Source organism: Passer domesticus, chromosome 6, assembly GCF_036417665.1.
Source record: "Passer domesticus isolate bPasDom1 chromosome 6, bPasDom1.hap1, whole genome shotgun sequence".
In the NCBI taxonomy this organism is placed as follows: domain Eukaryota; kingdom Metazoa; phylum Chordata; class Aves; order Passeriformes; family Passeridae; genus Passer; species Passer domesticus.
Window position 1 is genome coordinate 35,709,026 of NC_087479.1, and position 19,943 is coordinate 35,728,968.

General features: G+C 39.4%; 1 long non-coding RNA gene across 1 annotated transcript; it reads left to right on the forward strand.

Annotated features, from left to right (window-relative positions):
• Positions 1–7,953: 7,953 nt before the first annotated feature.
• Positions 7,954–10,107, forward strand: LOC135302128 (uncharacterized). Its single transcript, XR_010363827.1, has 2 exons — positions 7,954–8,248; positions 9,571–10,107. It is a non-coding gene; the product is annotated as an uncharacterized LOC135302128 (long non-coding RNA).
• The last annotated feature ends 9,836 nt before the right edge of the window (positions 10,108–19,943 follow it).

Sequence of the window (19,943 nt, forward strand, 5' to 3'; positions counted from 1 at the left end):
TGTCTGAGGTCATGTTTAGAAGTTTAATGAGTCCCTCTGGTCCTGTTTTGTTGGATATATAGGCCCATTCCTGCTCTGCAGCAAAGAGCTCTTCGTGCAGCTTGGCAGGGAGTGTATTGCAAAAATGGGATGAAGCCACACATGCTTCCCTGGCTGCTCCTGTTACTCAGATGTTGGGCCTTTATCAGCTACCAGCAAAAGCAACACACAGTGAGAACAGGCACAGATGACCTTGGATTGTTGATAGCCCTTTTCCCAGGCAGACCCCACGTTCCTGGCTAGGAGAACCAGTCAGCAGCACTGTCTTGCTCAAAGCAATCTCCAGGACACCCAAGGACAGAGCTGCCATATCAGAGCAGTGGGAAGTCTCATCCACAGTAAGGAAGACATCAGGCTTTGCTCACACGTCCATATCATTTGTCCACAGTGTTTTTCATGTAGAATCCCACAACAGTTAGATTACCATTTTAGCTGAAAGAAAAAGCACAGAACACTGACTGGCATTTTGCTTGTAATGAACTACAGAACTTGCTTACATGTTCACTATTTGCAAGCAGGGAGAACATCACAAATCTGTATAATAAAAATTTCACGTCACACCATAGTTACCTCCATTTTCACATATACATCAGTCCATTGTTGGTAGATCATTTATGACTTAAATTTTGGATTAATTTTTCTCCTGATTTTAGCATACTGTAAGTCACTAATCAGTAATTTTACTATTGTTTTATATTCTGAAGGACCAACAAAGCTGCAACACACTCAGTTACATATACACTAAATCACATCTTCAGGATCTTTACATTTGTACTTAGTTACCGTTAGTTTTATTCACACTCACCTGAAACATAGCAAGGAGGCTGCAAGAAAGTATAAATAATTTAAAAGTATATGGCATAAAAAACCCTAGGTGGGCATATTCTTAACAAGAGCTTGCCAAATGTTTGGACAGCCAGCACATAAATTTTGAAAATAGAAGGTAAGTTTTGACACAAATCTATTGGGGTAATATCTACAGCATTAACACAAGGCCTAAGCAAGCTGCATCAAGAGGGTCAGAGTGAGCAGGGCTTTAGAAGAGAGTCCACCCCACCTCCAGCCCCTCATACAGAATGCAGCTTGTCTCTACTCAAGAAGAAGAAACACAGTGTCATATCTTCTCAGTGTATTGGGAAGTGACATGTCTCATGGATCATAATGCTGCTCTCCTGATCCACCTCTGTTTCAAACATTTTTACTATTTATGTAACACAAGCACATTGATACTTTTTGTGAGGTCTCATTAATATTCCTGTACACCCTGAAAAGCCTTATTTTAGCTGACAATATCTCGAACTGTGAAAGAATTTTTACCTTGTATTTATTATCTTCTGTTTTCCTTTTTATCTTGCCAAGTTTCAACGTAGAGTTGCTGTTTTCTGGAGGGAAGGAAAGTTAGGTTCTTATCACACATTCCTCAACTCTTGTGAATTGGAAAGTGAAACAAACTAGACACCCACATTAAAAGCCACAAATCTAATTTTGCTATGGAGGGAAACAAAAAACCGAGCTGAAAAAGAAGTAGTTTCTGGTAGATTAGCAACTGTTTAATATTCTCAGGTATTTCCAGTGATTTATAGTTTTCTTTTCTTAATATATATTAATATTCAAAGTATCAGAGTCATATAGGTCTAAATAAGACAGTGTGCTGTAATGTAGCTTGTTACAGCAAAACAGGGCCCCACATGCAGAGATATCCTGCAAGAGATTTGAAGCCTTAACCCCTTTTTATTTATTAAAGCTGTGAAGGCATCTCTCATACACTGTTTCTTGTCAGCCCTCCTCCTCCCTTTCTTTGATCTTTACCAATAGTTGCTTAGCTGAAAGAGGAGGAAAAGATATCAGAGTGTCAGTGTTACAGACTCAACACCAGCCTTCTACAGACACATCCCCAAAAAAATTTACATAGTCAGCATAACAAAGATAACTATGGAGCTAGACAGTGTAAAAATTGGCACCAACAATTCATTCTTCACAACTTTGGGAATCGTATCTACGAAAGGGATCTCAAATTTTTAGCCTTTTTTTAAAGCTAAATTTCCCCTCTAAACCTATAGCAACAATTCTTGGATGTCTTTAGTGCATCTTGATTTCAGACCTGATTCTGTTACCCAGTTTTCTTTATTGTATGCACTATTCAGTTTTTTATCAAGTACACCTGAAATACCTGTATGCTGATGTCTGGACTCAAGCCCTTTATTTTTTAATGGGATATTCTGATAAAATACCTTTTAACACTAAAGAGGAGTCTCTACTGGTAAGATATACATGGAGACCTCAATCTGAAGCTTTCAAAAATTTGGGGAGACAGAAGTAAATTCCCAGAGCCTGGCTCAAGTCTGTCCCCAGTTTAATAAACTGCTGAAAATCTATTTAGTGTGGCTGCCAGAAGATTCTTTGTCATGCATTGTTTTTAAATTTCCCCAACAACAGAAAATAATGTTATGAACAAGCTGCTTCAAAAAGAGAGGACAAGTCTTTCTGGTAGCCACTGCAAACCCACAGTAATGTAGGAAAAGGAACCTAATAAAACAGACATATCCTCTAAAGAACACACATTTAGCAACTATGGCTGCTCCCTCCTTGAGGGGAGTCATTGGTAAAATTTAGACAGGACAAAACTGAATTCCCATCAAGAAGCACATAATAGAAAGCACTTGAGAACAACTTGTCAAAGTTTATTATGCAATTCCAACAGAGACATAGGTCTACCTGCCTTGTTTCTTGAGAAACTAGTTGGGGAAAAAAAATCAAAAGAATAAAAAAAAATAAAGAATAAAGAAAAGGTGAATACTTTGGGAGTCCTTTTCACTCTTTCCTTCATTAAAGATAGGAAAAAAATGTTTTTACATTACATCCATCAATCGGATACAGAGGTGGTACCTTGATGCTGAAATAATGCTGTCTCCATCCTCTTATTCCCAGCAAAGATGAAAGTGAGTTTTGAAGGTGACTTAAACCTTGGAGGGAGCAGGTAGTATAGATTAGGGAACAGTCAATATATGATCTGACCCTCCCTAGAAAAGTTCCTCATTGCTACTCTGAATGGAGTTCAGGGTACTGTCAAGCTATGGTTTTAACCACCTGTAAACAAAAACTTCAAATGTGGTCCCAAAGGTGGTACAACAGGACCTCCTCTTGCCCACGATGAGAAAATGGAATATAATACCTTGCTAAACAATCTTATCTCTTACAAGCCCAGTGCACACAATATAATTATGATTCTAAAACAGGTTTAACATTTGGATTGAGCATAATGAATAGCACCCTACCTGACAAAACAAGCTGCCACACTCATCCACAGAAAGTGCTAACTTTGAATCTGCTGTTCATTTGAACTGCTTCACCTTTCCTTCCTTACTGATGACACCACCTCAAAAAAGGAATGAGTATTTTGCTGTGACTATCTGCTTACTCCACTATGGTGATTTTTTTTTAATAGGGTAGGCAGAAGTGAGCTGTCCAGACACAGCTTAAATGTAATGACTGCAATTGTTTTCTTGCAGTATTTAAGTTTTCTTGTTTACAGAGTGAATTTTGGTCTTTGGAACAAACGCTATCATAAGTAGGCTGCTTTTGTAGCACGTGCAGGAATTACACAGCTAACAACAAAACCAGTCTTTTTAACTACATGGAAAATTAGATTCAGCATAAAAATCTCTCACTGGCTAGTTTTGGTTGTTTTTTTTTTAGTTCAATACTTTTTGTGAAATGGTTTTAATTTTAAGAGGTTTTAAAATACTTTTATTAACACCTTTAATAGTTTCACCCCCTCTTCCATATAAATACAAAATAATTATAGTATTCCATTCTTTATTCTTTTTCTTTCCTTGTATTTTGTTCCATTATTTCCAAAACAATCTGTAACTTAAAATATTTTTTATTTTGTAAAAATGTAAAGTAAGAAAAATAAAATCTGATGGGATGGTTGCACTGGAAAGAAAAACATCCACATAAACAGCAGTTTAGAATTAGTGAGGGGGTAAGAAGGCACTAGCTCATTTATTGCATTGATTGGCCAAAAAACAGAGGAAAATGGTAGCAAGGGGGAAATAAGATTATTTTAGCTATATCTTAAATCCTGCTAAACAGAAACAGCTTCAAAAGTGTCATAAAACTGTTCTTCCATTTCTCATCCAACTTGACTTTGGTAGAGGGGAGAAACAACAGAAAATTGTGGATTGACCTGCCTAAAATACCAGTCTGGGCCTGGGTCAACTTTAAACATTGATGACTGCAAATTTCAGTGAACAAATTCAGTACTGGTATAACATAAAATGATCCTGGGAATCATCAGTTAATTATTGCAGTCAATGTCACAATGAAGCCAGCCCTGACTTATTTGCCCCCAAGTCTCCCCAACTGGAGCCTCCCCAACTGGAAATAATCTGATATAAACTTCCCCAAGCCAAACAGGATCTCAGATCAGAATTCAGAATAATTTTGCTGATACTTTTTAACCAAGACAATCACATTGGTAACGTCCTTTACATAAAACTAGCACTGCCACAGGCAACATGTTATTTGTTGGGCTTTTTTGTTTACTCTTGTTTTTTAAGCAAAGGTAGATCAGCTTTGCTGTCAGGACACTTCCTTCAAATGCAGTAGCCACGTCTGCAACAGGAAGCTCTGTGACACACGTCTTGCTCCAGCCACTCTCCTCACACATGTAAGCCCTTGTGTCAAGTCTTCTACTTGCTCAGGCTTTTGCTAGAGCTGACAGGCCTTTGCTGACACTGGGACTGTGCTGCCTCAGCAGAAAGCACCTAAGAAGAACTTGTCAAAGTTTATTATGAAATCCCAAGTGACATAAAAGGCTGATGGGATACTGCTTGATGCAAGGCCCAGACTTTTGCTCCCTCTGATGCTTATTAGGCTGTTTCTAAGACTATCCTGTGGAATCCTTGTGCCATTCCAAGAAAGACTCCTAGTACAGGATTTACCAGGCATCTGTACAGACACAGGGACAGATTCTCATCTTTCATGTGTATTACTGATATGGACCAGTTTCTGGTGTGCCCAGATAGGCTATAGAGGCTCCAACTTCCTACCCAGTATGCCCACGAACCATACACTCTTTCCCCCACAGTGCTACAAGCAGCACTCACAGATACATATTTAACCCATCTTCAGATCCCAGGCTGACAGGACAGGAAGGATTCCTACCCAAGAGCTGAGAGTGAACTACAAGTCTAAACACAACATCATGACATAGAACTCCATCAGGCCAACTGTGCCACATGCAGAAAAGTCAAGTTCCCTGCTTTGCTGTTCCTTCCAGTGCCTGCTTGTGATGGGGCTTTTCTTGTTTGTTTTAAAGGTCAACAGCCAGATAGGAGCATGCCAGCCTGTACAGCCTTTTTGAGAGAAGAAGGCACAAGCATCTTCAGCACCAGAAAAAAAAACCCAAAGAAACCTGTGAAAGGAAACCTTACAGCACTTAGAATATTTTCACACCTGTCATGCCCAGGAATGATCAAGCACTACAGTTTTTAAACTGGGCAAAACTTTGTAAAGCTGCATGTAAGATCAGTCACCTGCTAAGAACAGCATCTTATCTATGTTGAATTCTGCGCTCCTTTGCAAAACCCAAAGGGTTTGCTGATCTCACACATAGCAGAATGTTTCCTCTCATCTGGTGTCTATGGCTAAAGTCCTTATGCAATATTATTTAAAAGCACTAGAACAAGTCTGATAGAATAAAAGCATCTACAAAGAATACTGCAGTTGCTGCTGCAACAATCCAGCTTGCAGAAAGTAGAACAGCTTACCAAATTATTATCCTAGGGAGGATTCTCCCTGCTTGGCTCCTGCAAGCATCAGTATCTCACTACAAAATGCAAGCAGTGGGAGTTCAGCCTTCAGGAACCCTGTGCAACCAACAGCCACAAAATAAAGCCTTATGATTGATTACCCAGGTTATGACACTTCAGAAATGGTATAGCAAGTATAACTGACCTGCAATCTTTTCCACTCCCCTTTGGCGCTGCAACAGCTTCTTATTCTTTCCAAGCCATTGGCTAGCTCTTCTTCAAGTTCTTTTTATTAAAACCTTTTATCTCCCCACACAGTAACAATTTCTCCTAGCAATCATACCATCTACTCTTATCACTCTTCTAGACAGAGGCATTGGCCAAATCCACTTTGGGAGAAGGGGAAGGATACCACAAACAGTCTGAGTTGCACTTGCATTTATTATGGGAGAGGTGCTTATTGCTTCAGATCATTCTCATAATCAGAGAATGGTTTCTCTTACTCTATTTATATAATTGAAATAACTCACTAGCTAACACTTTCCCAGCTAAATGCATGCCAACCTCCTGAAATTAATTCAAACTTCTGGAGCATGGAGGTTACACAACAAGGGTCAGCATGCAAAGTCTAGTGCCAGAGATATGCAGCTGTTTCCCTCACTCACGCTCCCTCCTTCTGATTATTGAACATGAGAATCCCAGTTGTATTCTAGATACAAATGCAAGCATGTTATATTCCAAAGCTGGGAGCTATTCCAAACTGGAGTGCTGGGGACATCCAAGTTTAGCCTACTTGTTAGCATAGCACCCAGCATGCTGAAACCATAGGCATTCATTTCAAAGTTGCTGTACATTTAATTTTCTCTCTCTCCCCTCCCCCCCCTCAAGACATACTCTAACCCACCAGCAAAGCTCTGTTTCCTGTCAAATTCTTGCAAAAATATCCTAAAACATCTGCTTAAAGGCTTTTGGAAGGCCTATACCATTTTCAAAAATCGTATCAAGAAAAGTAGACCCTGGTTCAGCAGAACACCAAGACATTTGTGTACACATAATTATTTATACTAGCCATTTGCTAGAGGTGAGCAATACTGCTAAATACCTTGTGGAAACAAGCCTGGGAAGAGAAGTCACACAGGTATCAGGACTGGAAAATAACTAGGAAGCAATGGCTGCTGAGATTTGCATATTACAACTAAATTATCTAGATTCAGAGGATTGCATAACTAATGCCAAGTCACTCAGTCTAAAAGCCCATAACAATGGGACACCTTTGAAAAGCAGAGTGGAGTATTTTAGAGTGCTGCAATAATAGCTGTGTAAGCCTCAACTCACATAGCCTAAATTCCATATATGGGTCCCTGTGTCTAGTGTTTTCTATTAGGTAACTCTGGGAGTTATTGGATTCAGGGGCCTAGGCTTAGTCTCCTTAAGGCTGAACTTTTGGGCTACAGATGTTAAAAACAAACAGAAAAATCCCTGCCAGTCAGGTTCTGTTCCCATTTTTAATATGCAATTCTAACCTAAAGGCTTGATTCTGCCAAAGTCATCTTCAACAGGAAGAAGGGTTGTCCAACATTGTCATGATCAAATCCAGTTCATTCTGCCAGTAAGATTTATTCTGCATTTTTAGTGGTGTAAACTAAAGGAGAAAATAATCTATGCCTATATAGAGCATTTAAAACATGTATGTTTCTATTCAGATCTTCTGTGCGAATTTTCATGTACTGTTCTCAAAGCCCAGAGGAGAAAGGGGTACTATCTAACATCAGTGTCAAGAGTCATGACCTGAAAAGAATCAGCATTTCTTTAAACCCGTAAGTGCAGAATTGGGCCTAGATACAGTAAGTCGTTATGAAAGAATGGTCTTAATAAAACCAAAAAGACAGTTTAAAGAAAACCTGCTAAGAGCAATGTGCATGCAACTCTTCTGCTGCGCAGCCATTGCTTAATTTATCTGTTCACTCCCCAAACGCACCATACGATACTGCGGGTGTGTCCGAATTAAGCCTCGATGTGTCTTAGGTGCGGTGAGTACCTCTGGGCGTGAGGCGTTTGAGGTCACGGAAACGCTGCACGGCGGATTCCGCCCCTCTGCCCGGCTCCAGCGCTCCCCGCCCCGCGCTGCCCCCGCGCGGCACCGCCCGCGGAGGAGCTCCAGCGGTCTGCACTGCAGCGCTTCCCGCGGGGAGGGTGAAGGAAGTGCCTTAAATTTAGCAGTCATAAGGTCGAGTGACTCTATGCCTCCATGGCCTCGAAGTTCTGACAACTCAATTAATTTGGTGCGAGGTATTTGGCTTTACAAATTTTCTGCAGAAAACACCCGCAAACTGCCCGAGTCATGAAAACCCAGCATCAGAAAGCTGCTGGGATGCAGCGGCCAAACACTCCCACGGACTGCACCTGTATTTCTGCAGCATTTGTTCCTCATCCGGAAGTCACACTTGCAGCAGGTAGTGGAGGGGAAGACCAGCACACTTCTGCTCTGTGCATTTTCTCTGCTAAAGTACAAGGGCAGCAGGGCAGTGGGAGAAAGGATTCCATTTCCAGTTGCTGGGATGAATTATAATGTAATTCAGACAAAGGAGTGAAATTAAGGCTGCTAAGAAAACCTTTGTTCTGGCATCTCCTATTTTTTTTTTTGGGGGGGGGGGGGAGAGGTATGGGGCCTAGACTTTGACATTATACTACTATTTATATTTATATTTTCTAATATTTTGTATATATAGTATCATACCTATATATAGGTGTGATGGAGTATTGTGTACCATTCTGCTTTTCCACAGAACCCTAAATACATGTCCTACCCTACCCTAGCACTAGGACAAAGAGGTTACACCTCAAGACTTGTATTTGGACCATTCTTTTTGCATACACACACACACATACACAATCCCTCTCCAGCATTTTGGCATGCACATACAAGAACAGACTATCAATTAACCTTTGAAATTGTTCTGGAAGCCTTGGGACAATCTCAAATCTACATCTGAGAACAACTTTTTAAAAAATCACTGCTACATACACAGCATTATTAGTTACTTTCACTTTGCTTTACTGGTACAGACATGCTCCTTGAAAACCATTTTTTGAAGTGTTTTATCTGCTTTTTTCCTGTTCACTTGAAATCATAGTTCTGTTTGTAACACTCATATTATTCATACAGCAGACAAGTCTGATTTTACAGGGATGATGATGATGCTTCAGGTGAAAAACAAAACAAAAGGATCAGAGGAACACCTACACATAAGGTAGTTTTTGCATGCCAAAATTTTTAGTCAGAAACAATCAGGTAAGAGAAGGATGAAAAACATACAAGACATAAATAAAGTCTGGTATTTTTTCACCATACGACGATCTTTAAATGAAGACTAACAACCTGTATTTGGGGTCACCTAGAATTTATAGTGCATGTCCCAAATAACATGTCACTTTAGTTAGAGCCTATAGAACCAAAGAAGCCTACAAGACATGTATTTAAGGAAGCCAGTTACAGTATTTAAACTGACTTTTCACAAATACAAGAGTGTCATTCAGTTTCTAATACTCTAAAAAAGCCAAAACCAATAATATAATCCAGTAGAAACCCTTTACAAAACCAAACCTTTGATTTCAAGATCAGATATTTCTTATTTTAAGAAATTTTAAGTTCATATATTATAGCACTGTTTTCAGTCATCAAAGTAGTTTCAAGCTTATTATGGAAAGATTATTTCCTCAAACCAGGAAAAAATAACACGTCAACACTTAATGCTTTTTTTCTTTTTTCCTCCAGACTACAAAAAAGCCACCCAAACTTTCTCCAAGAATAAAGATAACATTTACCCCGACCAATTGTCTGCAGGGGAAAAAAACTTTAGCTGCCTGTCTCAAGCCCTCCCACTTAGCCCAGCTTCAGCTGAAGTGGACACAGCTTGAAGGACAGCCCTATGGAAAGGATGCTGGGGTGAAACCATTCGTCACTGCCCTTGGCGTTAAGTCACCCGGTACTACTCTCTGGCATTTTGGAAGCTGCTCAGGATACTTCTACTCTCACACTAATACAGAACAAATCCTTTTTTTCCATTCAACCCTCCCAAGCCTTCCCACGTCAGCCAGCCAGCGGTTGGTGACAGGGTAGGATGCCATCTACCTGCCATCCAGGCTGACAAGAACCTAGCGACAGTAACCGACCCAGGCTACTATCCCTGTGTCCAGGAAAAGGGATGTGCATGCAAAAAGTCTCCTACAGCAAAGCAGGTGGTATAACAGGTTGAAACAAAGAATGCAGTCATAAAGTCAAATAAATGAAGACTTGTAATTTGTCCATTAACATCAGGAGTATTAAAGGATATTGTCAAGTAACTACACCCACAAATAATACAGTGCCTGATTCACCCCTCAGCTTAGTTTAGGTAGTCACATCACAAGTCTGACCCAGAATATTTATAAATTACCAAAAATTGTAGCATGCATATTATTTTGATACTTTAAACCAGTAGCTTTGGCTCAGCAAACGAACTGCAGTGATGTGTTTAGTGCCTCTCAGGAGATTTGGTGTTCCAAGATAAGAAATGCTACTCCAGGATTTAGCACCTAATCCACATTTCATGAAAATAATTCTAGAGAATGAAATAGGCTTTGCATCAGATCTGTCAGGGTGTGTCTTCCTCCTCCATGGCCAGTCTTGCCTACTTGCTATCTACACCATGACACACAGCAGAACCTGGGCTGTCTGCAGCTTGTTTGGTTGTCCAGAGGAGTGAGCTGGGCCAGGTTACCCCAAGAAACTCCACAAGCCAAGTGTCCCATTTCCTGTAACCTTCAGAGATGCAAAGCTGCACAAAACTCAGCACAAGACAAGAACAGCTGGGCCATCCAATGGGATTTACTGTCTCAAGCACTGTTCCATGCAGGTGGCACTTATGCAGCCAGAGGTTTACTCTGACCTACCCTTCCACTGGTGCTGTCATCCTCAAGTTGTCGCACAAACAAACATAAATACCATAAATATCTCTGAACTTGGAAAATAGAAGCAAAACCAGCTGGTTTCAGAAAGCCAGCACAGCTTGTTAATAATGTTTTAAGAAATACTACAGAGGTGACTTTCAACTGGAACTTTTATGAGTTCATACCTCCTAATGGGTAGGATGAATTTAACATGTTAAGACTAGCACAGCTTAGATAAAAGAGTATCTGTATTCCAATTGCTTATATCCTTAGATTGTATCTACTGTAGCACCACTAATAGAATGCATTCATGGCACACATTCAGGGAGCAATCAGAAAGCTATGCATTTCTCTATGCCACACCTTGCATACTGCAGCTTACTACAGTCCAGCAGCACAAGAGACCACCAGATTCTGCAGCATTAGCTAAGCCTGAATAAATTATTTTTAACTGCAACTACCAAGCTCTTATCCTCTTTAGGGACAGCCACATTCTTTATGTATGTTCTGCATACAAAAATTTTAATAGCATCTTTTCTGGTCCCTGCAGCACTGCTTGCCACTACCAACAACAGGCAGAAAGAAATCAGGGCCACTTAGTAACCTCTTTCCAGTGAGATTTTTCTTCATCAAGCTATTTTGCAATAATTCAGAAAGCCTGTAACCATTTCCTTTCAGCCACATTACATTTCTCGTGTATTCCAAGTTGTTTCATCCGCAGTAGAACTGGGAACCTAGGAGTAATGGATTTTTCTCTAAGCTCCCCCCATAAAAGCAAGCTCCCCTCAGTCCACCTACTGAAAGGGCACTATAAGATGGCAGAGGGTTTCAGTGACTATTTTCAATTAACCTGCAGAGAAGCTTTGGAACTGAACTTTATTCTTCCCATATAACTGAACTCAGAAGGAGTCATCTTCCCCCCCCTTTTTTTTTTTTGTTTTGGAGATTTTCAGAAGATGAGGGGAAGAGGCAGAGGGAAATGAAAAACTGACTCATAAGACATTAAACGGCAGATAAAATGGTGACAAATTGACATACTTTAAAAAGTCCTAACATTGCATGTACACCTTCAGCCTCTGAATTACTTATTGCCAGTCAAGAACAAGATCTTGGGATATAACCAGGAATTATTTGAGAGCAGCTACTATTGAACCACAAGTCAAAGACGACACACTCTGGGCATTGTGCCACAACACAGGAATCTATAACGTGCTTAATTTCTCAATACTTTGTACAGTTTGTTAGAGATAGAAAAGGCACAAAGAAGGATAACCAGAATGCTCAAAAGACAGAATAATTTCTGTACTGTCAGTTTGTACAGCCAAATGAACAACTGTCCAGCTATTTGCCCAATATAAGCTTTTTTATCCACCTGTTACGGTCTATTCCCATATCAAGTATATCCAACCATTACTACAAGAATCATTGCTTTAGTGATTGAATAGAACTCAATCCAATGAAATTATGCTATGTAGATCAAAAAGAATTAAAAAAAAATATACAGGTGACCATCCAACTATTTTCACTTATTTCTTTAATCCTCCCTTTTTTTTTTTTTGAGACAAACATGTCAAAATAGTTTTTAACGTTTCCTCTGAAATGATGCTCCCTCATTTCACAGGGCTGATGACTGCATGAATGTATGCAACTGTCTGTAAGAAAGGTTACTAAATACCTGCATTCCTCCAAAAGAAATTTTTAGTGGATAATCTCCTCAAGTTAGAAGTACTTCTCTCCTAGAAGTAGCAATACTGTACAAAGGCATTAATCCACTCTTCTAATTTTATCCAGAACACATGGGAGCAATTTTATTTCACTGATTTATCAATGTACAAGGTTCACTCTTTATGTTACTTCTTAGAAATTCCCCTAGACTTTGAACTTACGCACAACTCAGTGATAATCTGTATTTTCATTTTCTTCCACACTTCTGAAACATTTGTTTCAGAAGTGCTGTTTTCAGCTGTTATGAAACATCATTCTGAACAAAGATAAAATATGTTTGAGTACTCAAAGGGAGGATGCTCTACCAGCTGATGTAATCACACTTAGCCTTAGGAAAGCAGCCATTTTCTATAAAGAACATAAGCAAACACTATTAGTCAACTTACACTGAGTTTTTACCCAGGTAGAGAAAAAGAACAACCCACAACAAAACAAAAACACACAATTAAGTCTTGGTGGGTAATTAACACAGATCAAATCCTGTGGCCTAGTAGTCTCTTAAAGGCCCTGGAAGCTCTCAACCATTTCATATAGAGTTCTGTCATCCTTCCTGACTTCCCACAAGGTTATAGTGCAGAATTTATATGATCATACAGCTAGTTATTTACCTATTCTTTTTTCTTGGGACCTTCAGAGCTTTCCTGCTCCCAGTTAGAAAGTGCTTTGCTCAGGAAAACAATAGCTCAACTAAGTCCATAAACTATCTTCTATATCCTTCCTCCTCTTTCAATTTCCATCCAATCAAGCTGAGAGCTAAAGTTTTGTTAGTTGGTCTTGGTTTTGTTTTGGAACCGCAAACTGATATATTACATCTTGTATGTGAAATAATTGATTCAGTTCTACAAAGCACATAAGCAGTTTCAGTTGTCTTCAGACTTTCAAAGATCATCTTACAAACAGTGCTATGACTACCCTATCTGCAGTGTTGTTTTAATTTAGTCATTTATCTATTTTTTCCCCCAAAATAGTCTATTGTTTCCATTTAAAGTTGTGTGTCTCTATTTCCTTACTTTCCACAGGCACACAAAAATGACAGAGCATAAGCTGTGCAGAAAGGTAATTGTGTCAGTTTGTACTAATGGGAGTTCCTGCAGTGCTACTCCGTTGGGCAGACTTCTGCACTAGGCACATGCTTTGGAATCTACAGGCTGGTATCTATACTGGTAGTGACATGCAACCACAGCTCACCATTCCTGACTGCTATCAGTGCCCAGAAGAGCAGCAGTTTGAAAACCAGGTCCTAGAAGGGCTCCACAAAGCAGAGCATCTATGGAGCCAACAATGAAACATTCCAGTGGCATGAGGCATTCCAGTGGACTGGGAGGCAATGTCACCATCCATCATAAATATCAGGGTACACATGCAATTAGAATGACCAAAGGCACAGCAGCTTAAGAATAAAATTTAAGACTAAACCACAATTATACATTTGGAAACATCCAGAACATATAAATAGTAATATAAATTACTGTATTGTATTACATTATATATTACCATACAATATATATTACTGTATGTTATTATAGTAATAAAGGCATATAAATAGTAACCCAGAGATGAGAAGACAATATACATTGTCATTATGAGGCCAGGTATCTGCAGATTATCTTCAACTTTCCCTTCAAGCCTTTCCCCAGCCACCAAAGAAATCAAAGAACCCACACATACCCCCTACAGAATACAGATGCATGGAGACTGCTTTCCCATGGTAACCTTCTCTACTCCCACCCTTATTCCTTCCAGTCCTGAAAGTCCTCAGAAGAAACTTGCTTACCCCACTTTACATGTCAGTAACAAGCAGCCTCCCACACCAGTCTGCATCCACTGAGCTGAGCTTCTTCCTCCTCCTGCCATGTTCTCCCTGAGAGAGGATTCAGAAGAGAATGACAGATGAATTCTTACCTCATACAAATTTCATTCCCTTTCATTTAAAAAAAAAAGAAAAACAAAAAGAAAAAAAAACCAAAAAAACTCCCCCCCCCCAAAAAAAAACCACCCCAAAGAACACTTGAAACAAGAAATTCCAACACACATCTTCAAAGATGAGGTGTGGGGGGAGGGAGACTAAGAAGTCACTCCTGCATCATTCAAACAGAACTTTCACAAAGGGAATATCTACAGCACAACACATACAAGACAGTTCAGAAAGCCCACGCTCCAAAATGGTGCTCATTACTGTCCCTTTCTGAGAACCACCCTCATATGATTATAATGCCTCCTTGCACACAAGTCTCTCCAATAACTTACTTTCCTCTGTACATGAGCAGAACATAGACTTTGAGAAATGAGGTGTTAGTAGCCCTGTAACACTGTGTCTTTAGTTGGTAGGAACTTCAATGATAAAGTTGTTTTCTGAAAGCAAAACACTGACTTCCAGACTGAAATTTTTGGAGAAGGGTTATTTCTGCAATATAATCAGTCTGTACATTTGTTCAAAGCCTCATGTATTCAATATAGAAATCTGCTAAGAAAGATGATTCCTATGGTCTGTGTCACAGATTTTTCTTCCAGTGGGAAATCAGCTATCAGAGCCCTGACATCTACTATTGATGTGTAAAAGCAAAACAGTTCACCTCTCTCTGTAAAAAGTACAACCTTAATAGCCAAAGCAGGCAAGGGAGACTATGAAGCAGCACACAAGATTTTGACCCAAAAGAGAATACTTCCTAGGAGATGCTGACTAGTTCTTTTCCTGGCAAATTTTAAATACAAGACTAGAAATCAATCTTGTAACTGAAAGCACTTTGTGTATTAGAGGCCCATAAGCTGAACAAATGAGTTTGGAGGAAAAATGAAAAAGCTGCCAGCTGCCACTACTCTGAAGACAACATTATTTACACCAGGAGCTTGACCTTCCAATGGAGATTTGAGTTTTCCCCCTAAAAAGGGGCAGGACAGCATTATTCAACACAGGTTTCCTCACCATCAGGATATTCTACTCTACAATGGCTCTGCAAGGAATATAAGTTCCAATTCAGCATTCTGGCAGTGTAAGCCTTGCTAGCATTCCTACCTGCCTGACAGATCACTTTACCATCTGCAGGCATGATTTAAAAAAAATTAACAAAAGAGCCAGTTTTTGTTTTGAACTGACGTGTCAGACCTCTGGCATCACAGGAAACATGGCAGAGCACAGACAACTCTGTGGTTAACATCACTTTCAAATCTCATGCCTTCTTGACTGAGCTTTCTCCCCACCCATACACTGAAACATGTGGTAATGAAGTTCTGGTTTTGGAGACAGAGATATGGTGATCTATGTGTATACACACACAACTTTCATAAGCCTACCCCACCATCAGGACAGGTGAGTATTGTTGCACATTTAACAGTCTTTTAGACTGGGCCCGCAAGTAATAATGACAGAAGTAAAAAAAAAAACCCACAAAAGACGTTTCAGAGTGTTAAGTAATGGCTCATGCTACACATAAAATAATATTTAAGATATTTAGCTAAAACATCAAAAGTGTTCAAAAAGATTACCCATGTATCCAGCACTGCCATTCAAAAGACAACATGCTATTTTGAAAGAAAATAGGGCAGACCATGGCAAACAGAAAGTCTCAGAGGGGTTTTACCAGAGACCATCTCTTGGAATGTGCCAGCCCATCTGAAGAGACCCATAACACCACAGCTCCATGTCTAGCAATATGCTGAACCACACGCATTGTTGGCACCCACTCATGCCTGCATGTTCTGCAGTCCATCTTCTGATTATAATCAGAAGTCATAAAGTCCCTCCACCAGTGCCATAAAAAAATTTTAAATGCAACTTACTTCTGATAAGTTCTACATACAAATTATTTTGGATCCACAGGAAAAAGATTAATTCATTACTCATCAGACTATCCAGTAAATTATGTCTAAGAATTTATATTAAGAAAAGTATTTAAAAGAAGGTAAGGTTTGATCAGCATCTCTCACTCCCAAAGATACTTGATTGGAAGAGACTTCAGATGTAGTGTCAGAGTAAAATTTTATCTTTTATATATTATAAAAATAATATATATTTTATAATTAAAAGAAATACATATATATAAATACTAAGAGCAGATACATATCTCATGGGCATGTTTTTTATGACCTTTGACCTCTTACCTGCAGGGTAGACAAAGCTGACACCAGGAGAAAGAAGTTTCACCTTACTTAGAGGGAAAGTCTGGCTAAAATATGGAACATCAGTGTCCCTGGACTTTAGGGTTATAAATACAGATAAATACACTTTTACAAAGGGGTTCATTGGTGCATTTCTGCACCTAAAAAAGCGATTTTATAGGGATTCAATACGTGGTACACAAGACCCTACAGAGCCAAGACACAGTGATTTTGTGCAAGTGCACTGCTGCCCTCTTCTGGGTCAGCTCCAATTCGCTCCAGTCCTTAAAACACCCAGCAGACCCTCAAGGGGAGCTGCACCTCCAAGACCATCAGGACCGCTTTGGGAGCTCGAGATTTAAACTAGACAGGGTAAAAAAGTGAAACACACACACATACAGAATGAACGCAGGAAGTTACTGATCTTTATACAAACCGAATTGCAACAACTCATCATCTTAATTCCTTGAATTCTACAGAAGTTTGTTCCTTTGTTTAGATGGAAGAAATTTTTCCTAATATCCACCAAAAGGGTTGTCGAGCATTAGGACAAGCTGCAAAAGCAGTGGAGTCATCATTCCTGGAGATATTTAAAACACATGTAGATCTGGCACTCAGCATGTGGTGAAGTGGCAGACTTGGCAGTGCCCGGTTAATGGTGGCACTCGACCATCATAAAGGTCTTTTCCCATCCAACTGATTTTATGACCTAATGCCAGAGAATCCAAAAGTTATTTACTGCATTAATAGCAGAGCCTGTGGGACAACAGGGCATTCTGAAAACTAAGATAAAACAGCAACTTTCACAGAAGCTTTGACTATTACTGCACAACTGCTGCAGCTCATAGTGCAGAGTAAGCAAAAAGCTACACAGACTCTTAAATTGATTTCAGCAGTATTAGAAAAAACCACAAATTTTACCATTAGACAAAATCCTACTTTTGGTTACCCTGCATAAACCCTGGGTAATCCATGGGCCCAGGTACCCTTCCCACTTACCAAAGCTTAATGAGTTGTCTTACGTAAGCTGAGCTTTAACAGCCCCCAGAAAACACACAGCTTAAGCAAAAGAAGAGTTTAGACAAACTAATTTTCATTTTGAGATGATGCAACTAATGAACACATGTTCAGATCCTGCAGTTCATCTGAAAGGCAACTCATTAAATTGTAGTAATCCTAAACCTACATTCAAACCTTAAAGTCTAATACTATTGATAAAATTTGGTCTTTACCGAATGTTTGAACATAATTTACAAATACATTTCAATCAACTAAATAAGTATAATCTGAACTCTGTATTTAATCAACTACAGGGGTATAAACCCAGTCCCTCAGATCAAGAGAGTAGAAAACCAGCCAAGGTGGGCACAGAGGCAGAGTGCATTCCTCAGGGCAGGATGGCCTGGGCCAGTTCATGAACCAGCCCGAGATGAGCAGCATTAAATCATTACCAGCACAAGCACAGCCAATTCCACAAACCCAGAGGGGAAACAACTGGTCACAGAGCAGTTCTCCAACTGCTCACACTTCTGGCCATAAGCTTCATGGAAGCTGGCACTGCTGCACAGCTGTAGGACATCCTACAACTCCAACCTGAGTAACCTGCAAAACAAACCCTGTGGTAGGAAGGCCTCAGCTGAGTTGTGGTACATCCAGTTTTTAGGAACACACGTCAAGGAAAGATCTGTTCTCCTTGAAAGGGGTCCAAAAAAAGAAGCAAGAATCATCAAAGCTAAAGGTTGTCATCTATAATATCCAAGTGGAATGGTATTCCTGAGGCAGTCTTCAATCTACAGAAAATTACTCAAAAGGGACATCTTTTCTCACTTCAAATATGGAATATAGCTGCAGAGAGCAAGGTAAACTGTTTTCTATATCCACAGAAGGAAGAAGGAATAGCAGTAATGTTTTTAAACTGCAGCAATAAGGTAATACATCAGGAAACCTTTCAGTGAGATATAATAATAAATACTAAAATTATATAATCAGAATAAATCAAATTAAAAGGCTTTAGGAAGAGGTTAGACAAACTATTGCTAAGGAACAATGTATGGGTGAATGTGTGCATTTTATTTATATATTTGTATATTTTATTCCAATGCATACATGGAAAACCAGTGATTTCTGAAATATCTTCCAGTCTATTCTTTATTAACTTTCATAGTAAGCACCTGCAACACAAATGAGAAAACAAATAATTTAATACACTTCTTCCTCAATGGTAACTATTTCAGTCACAGGAATCCCTCAGCTTATAAGCAGCATATATTGGTCATAGAACCTTGAATATTGCTCACTGGGCACCAGAAATTAAACAGATGAAACAAAGCTAATGAACAAAGCAGAGTATTACAGTACTTGCAAAATATTAGACATTCTGGACTACTACCCACAAGCCAGGAAATACCATGAAAAAAAACTTCCTAGAACCTTGTGCATAGGTGTACCAGCATCAAATTTACATGTAAGTCAGGTACCAACACCATATAAAACCATCACTTTGTATCCAATCAACACCAGTGACAGTTTTAGCAACAGTTCACTTTTTGTATGCACTTTTCTCCTGTTACTGCATTAAAATTATTTTGTGAAAGCTAAAGACCACTATCACGAAACCACTATGAGAAACAGACCTAACCAACAAAACATGTCTTAGAATTAGACTGTGCTGGTGCTCTGACTTACAAAGACAAAGAAATAAAACTCACAAACTGTATATGCAAGCCACAGGTGATTTCTTCAGTTGTTTGTATCCTTAAGTGGATACTTTCCAAGACTATTTTAACTCTATGTATTTTGAACTTAAAACACAGATCATGCAAGTGAGAAACAAAAAAATACTATCTCCCAAAAATTACTCTCCTGCCAAGTAAGACAGCAAACTTGTGCAAAGTCTAAACATCAAAAGTAGCAAAAACCCTATTGTTTATTTTCCCAGTACTGGCATTTTTGTTTAAGTTATGAAAGCAACCAAAAAAACCTCTCATCTTTTTGGAAGCAAAAAAGCTAAACCATTATTTTTCCACAATTATTTTAAGCATAGCTTTTGTTTGTTTGTTTTAACCTTAATCATTCATTAAATTAAACTCTTTTACAACTCTGGTTATACCTTTAAAGTCCTAGATGCTAAACAAGCAGGACGGGGAACGTCACTGTACCAAAACTGCTTCAGGACACGTTAACAAACGGTGAAGAAGAGAAGGGGTTTGTCACTCTGACTGCAGGGGGTGGATGGCAGGCGCTCCGCAGCCAGGAGCTGCTCCCGACTGCTGCAGCCCGGGCTTTTCCACCCACCGTGTGCCCCAATACTGCCCACCTGTAGAAGGTTCAAAATAAGAAAAAAATTAAGCACCAAGGGGTCTCAGCCGGAGAGTCACTTTCAAGACATTATCTCTTCTT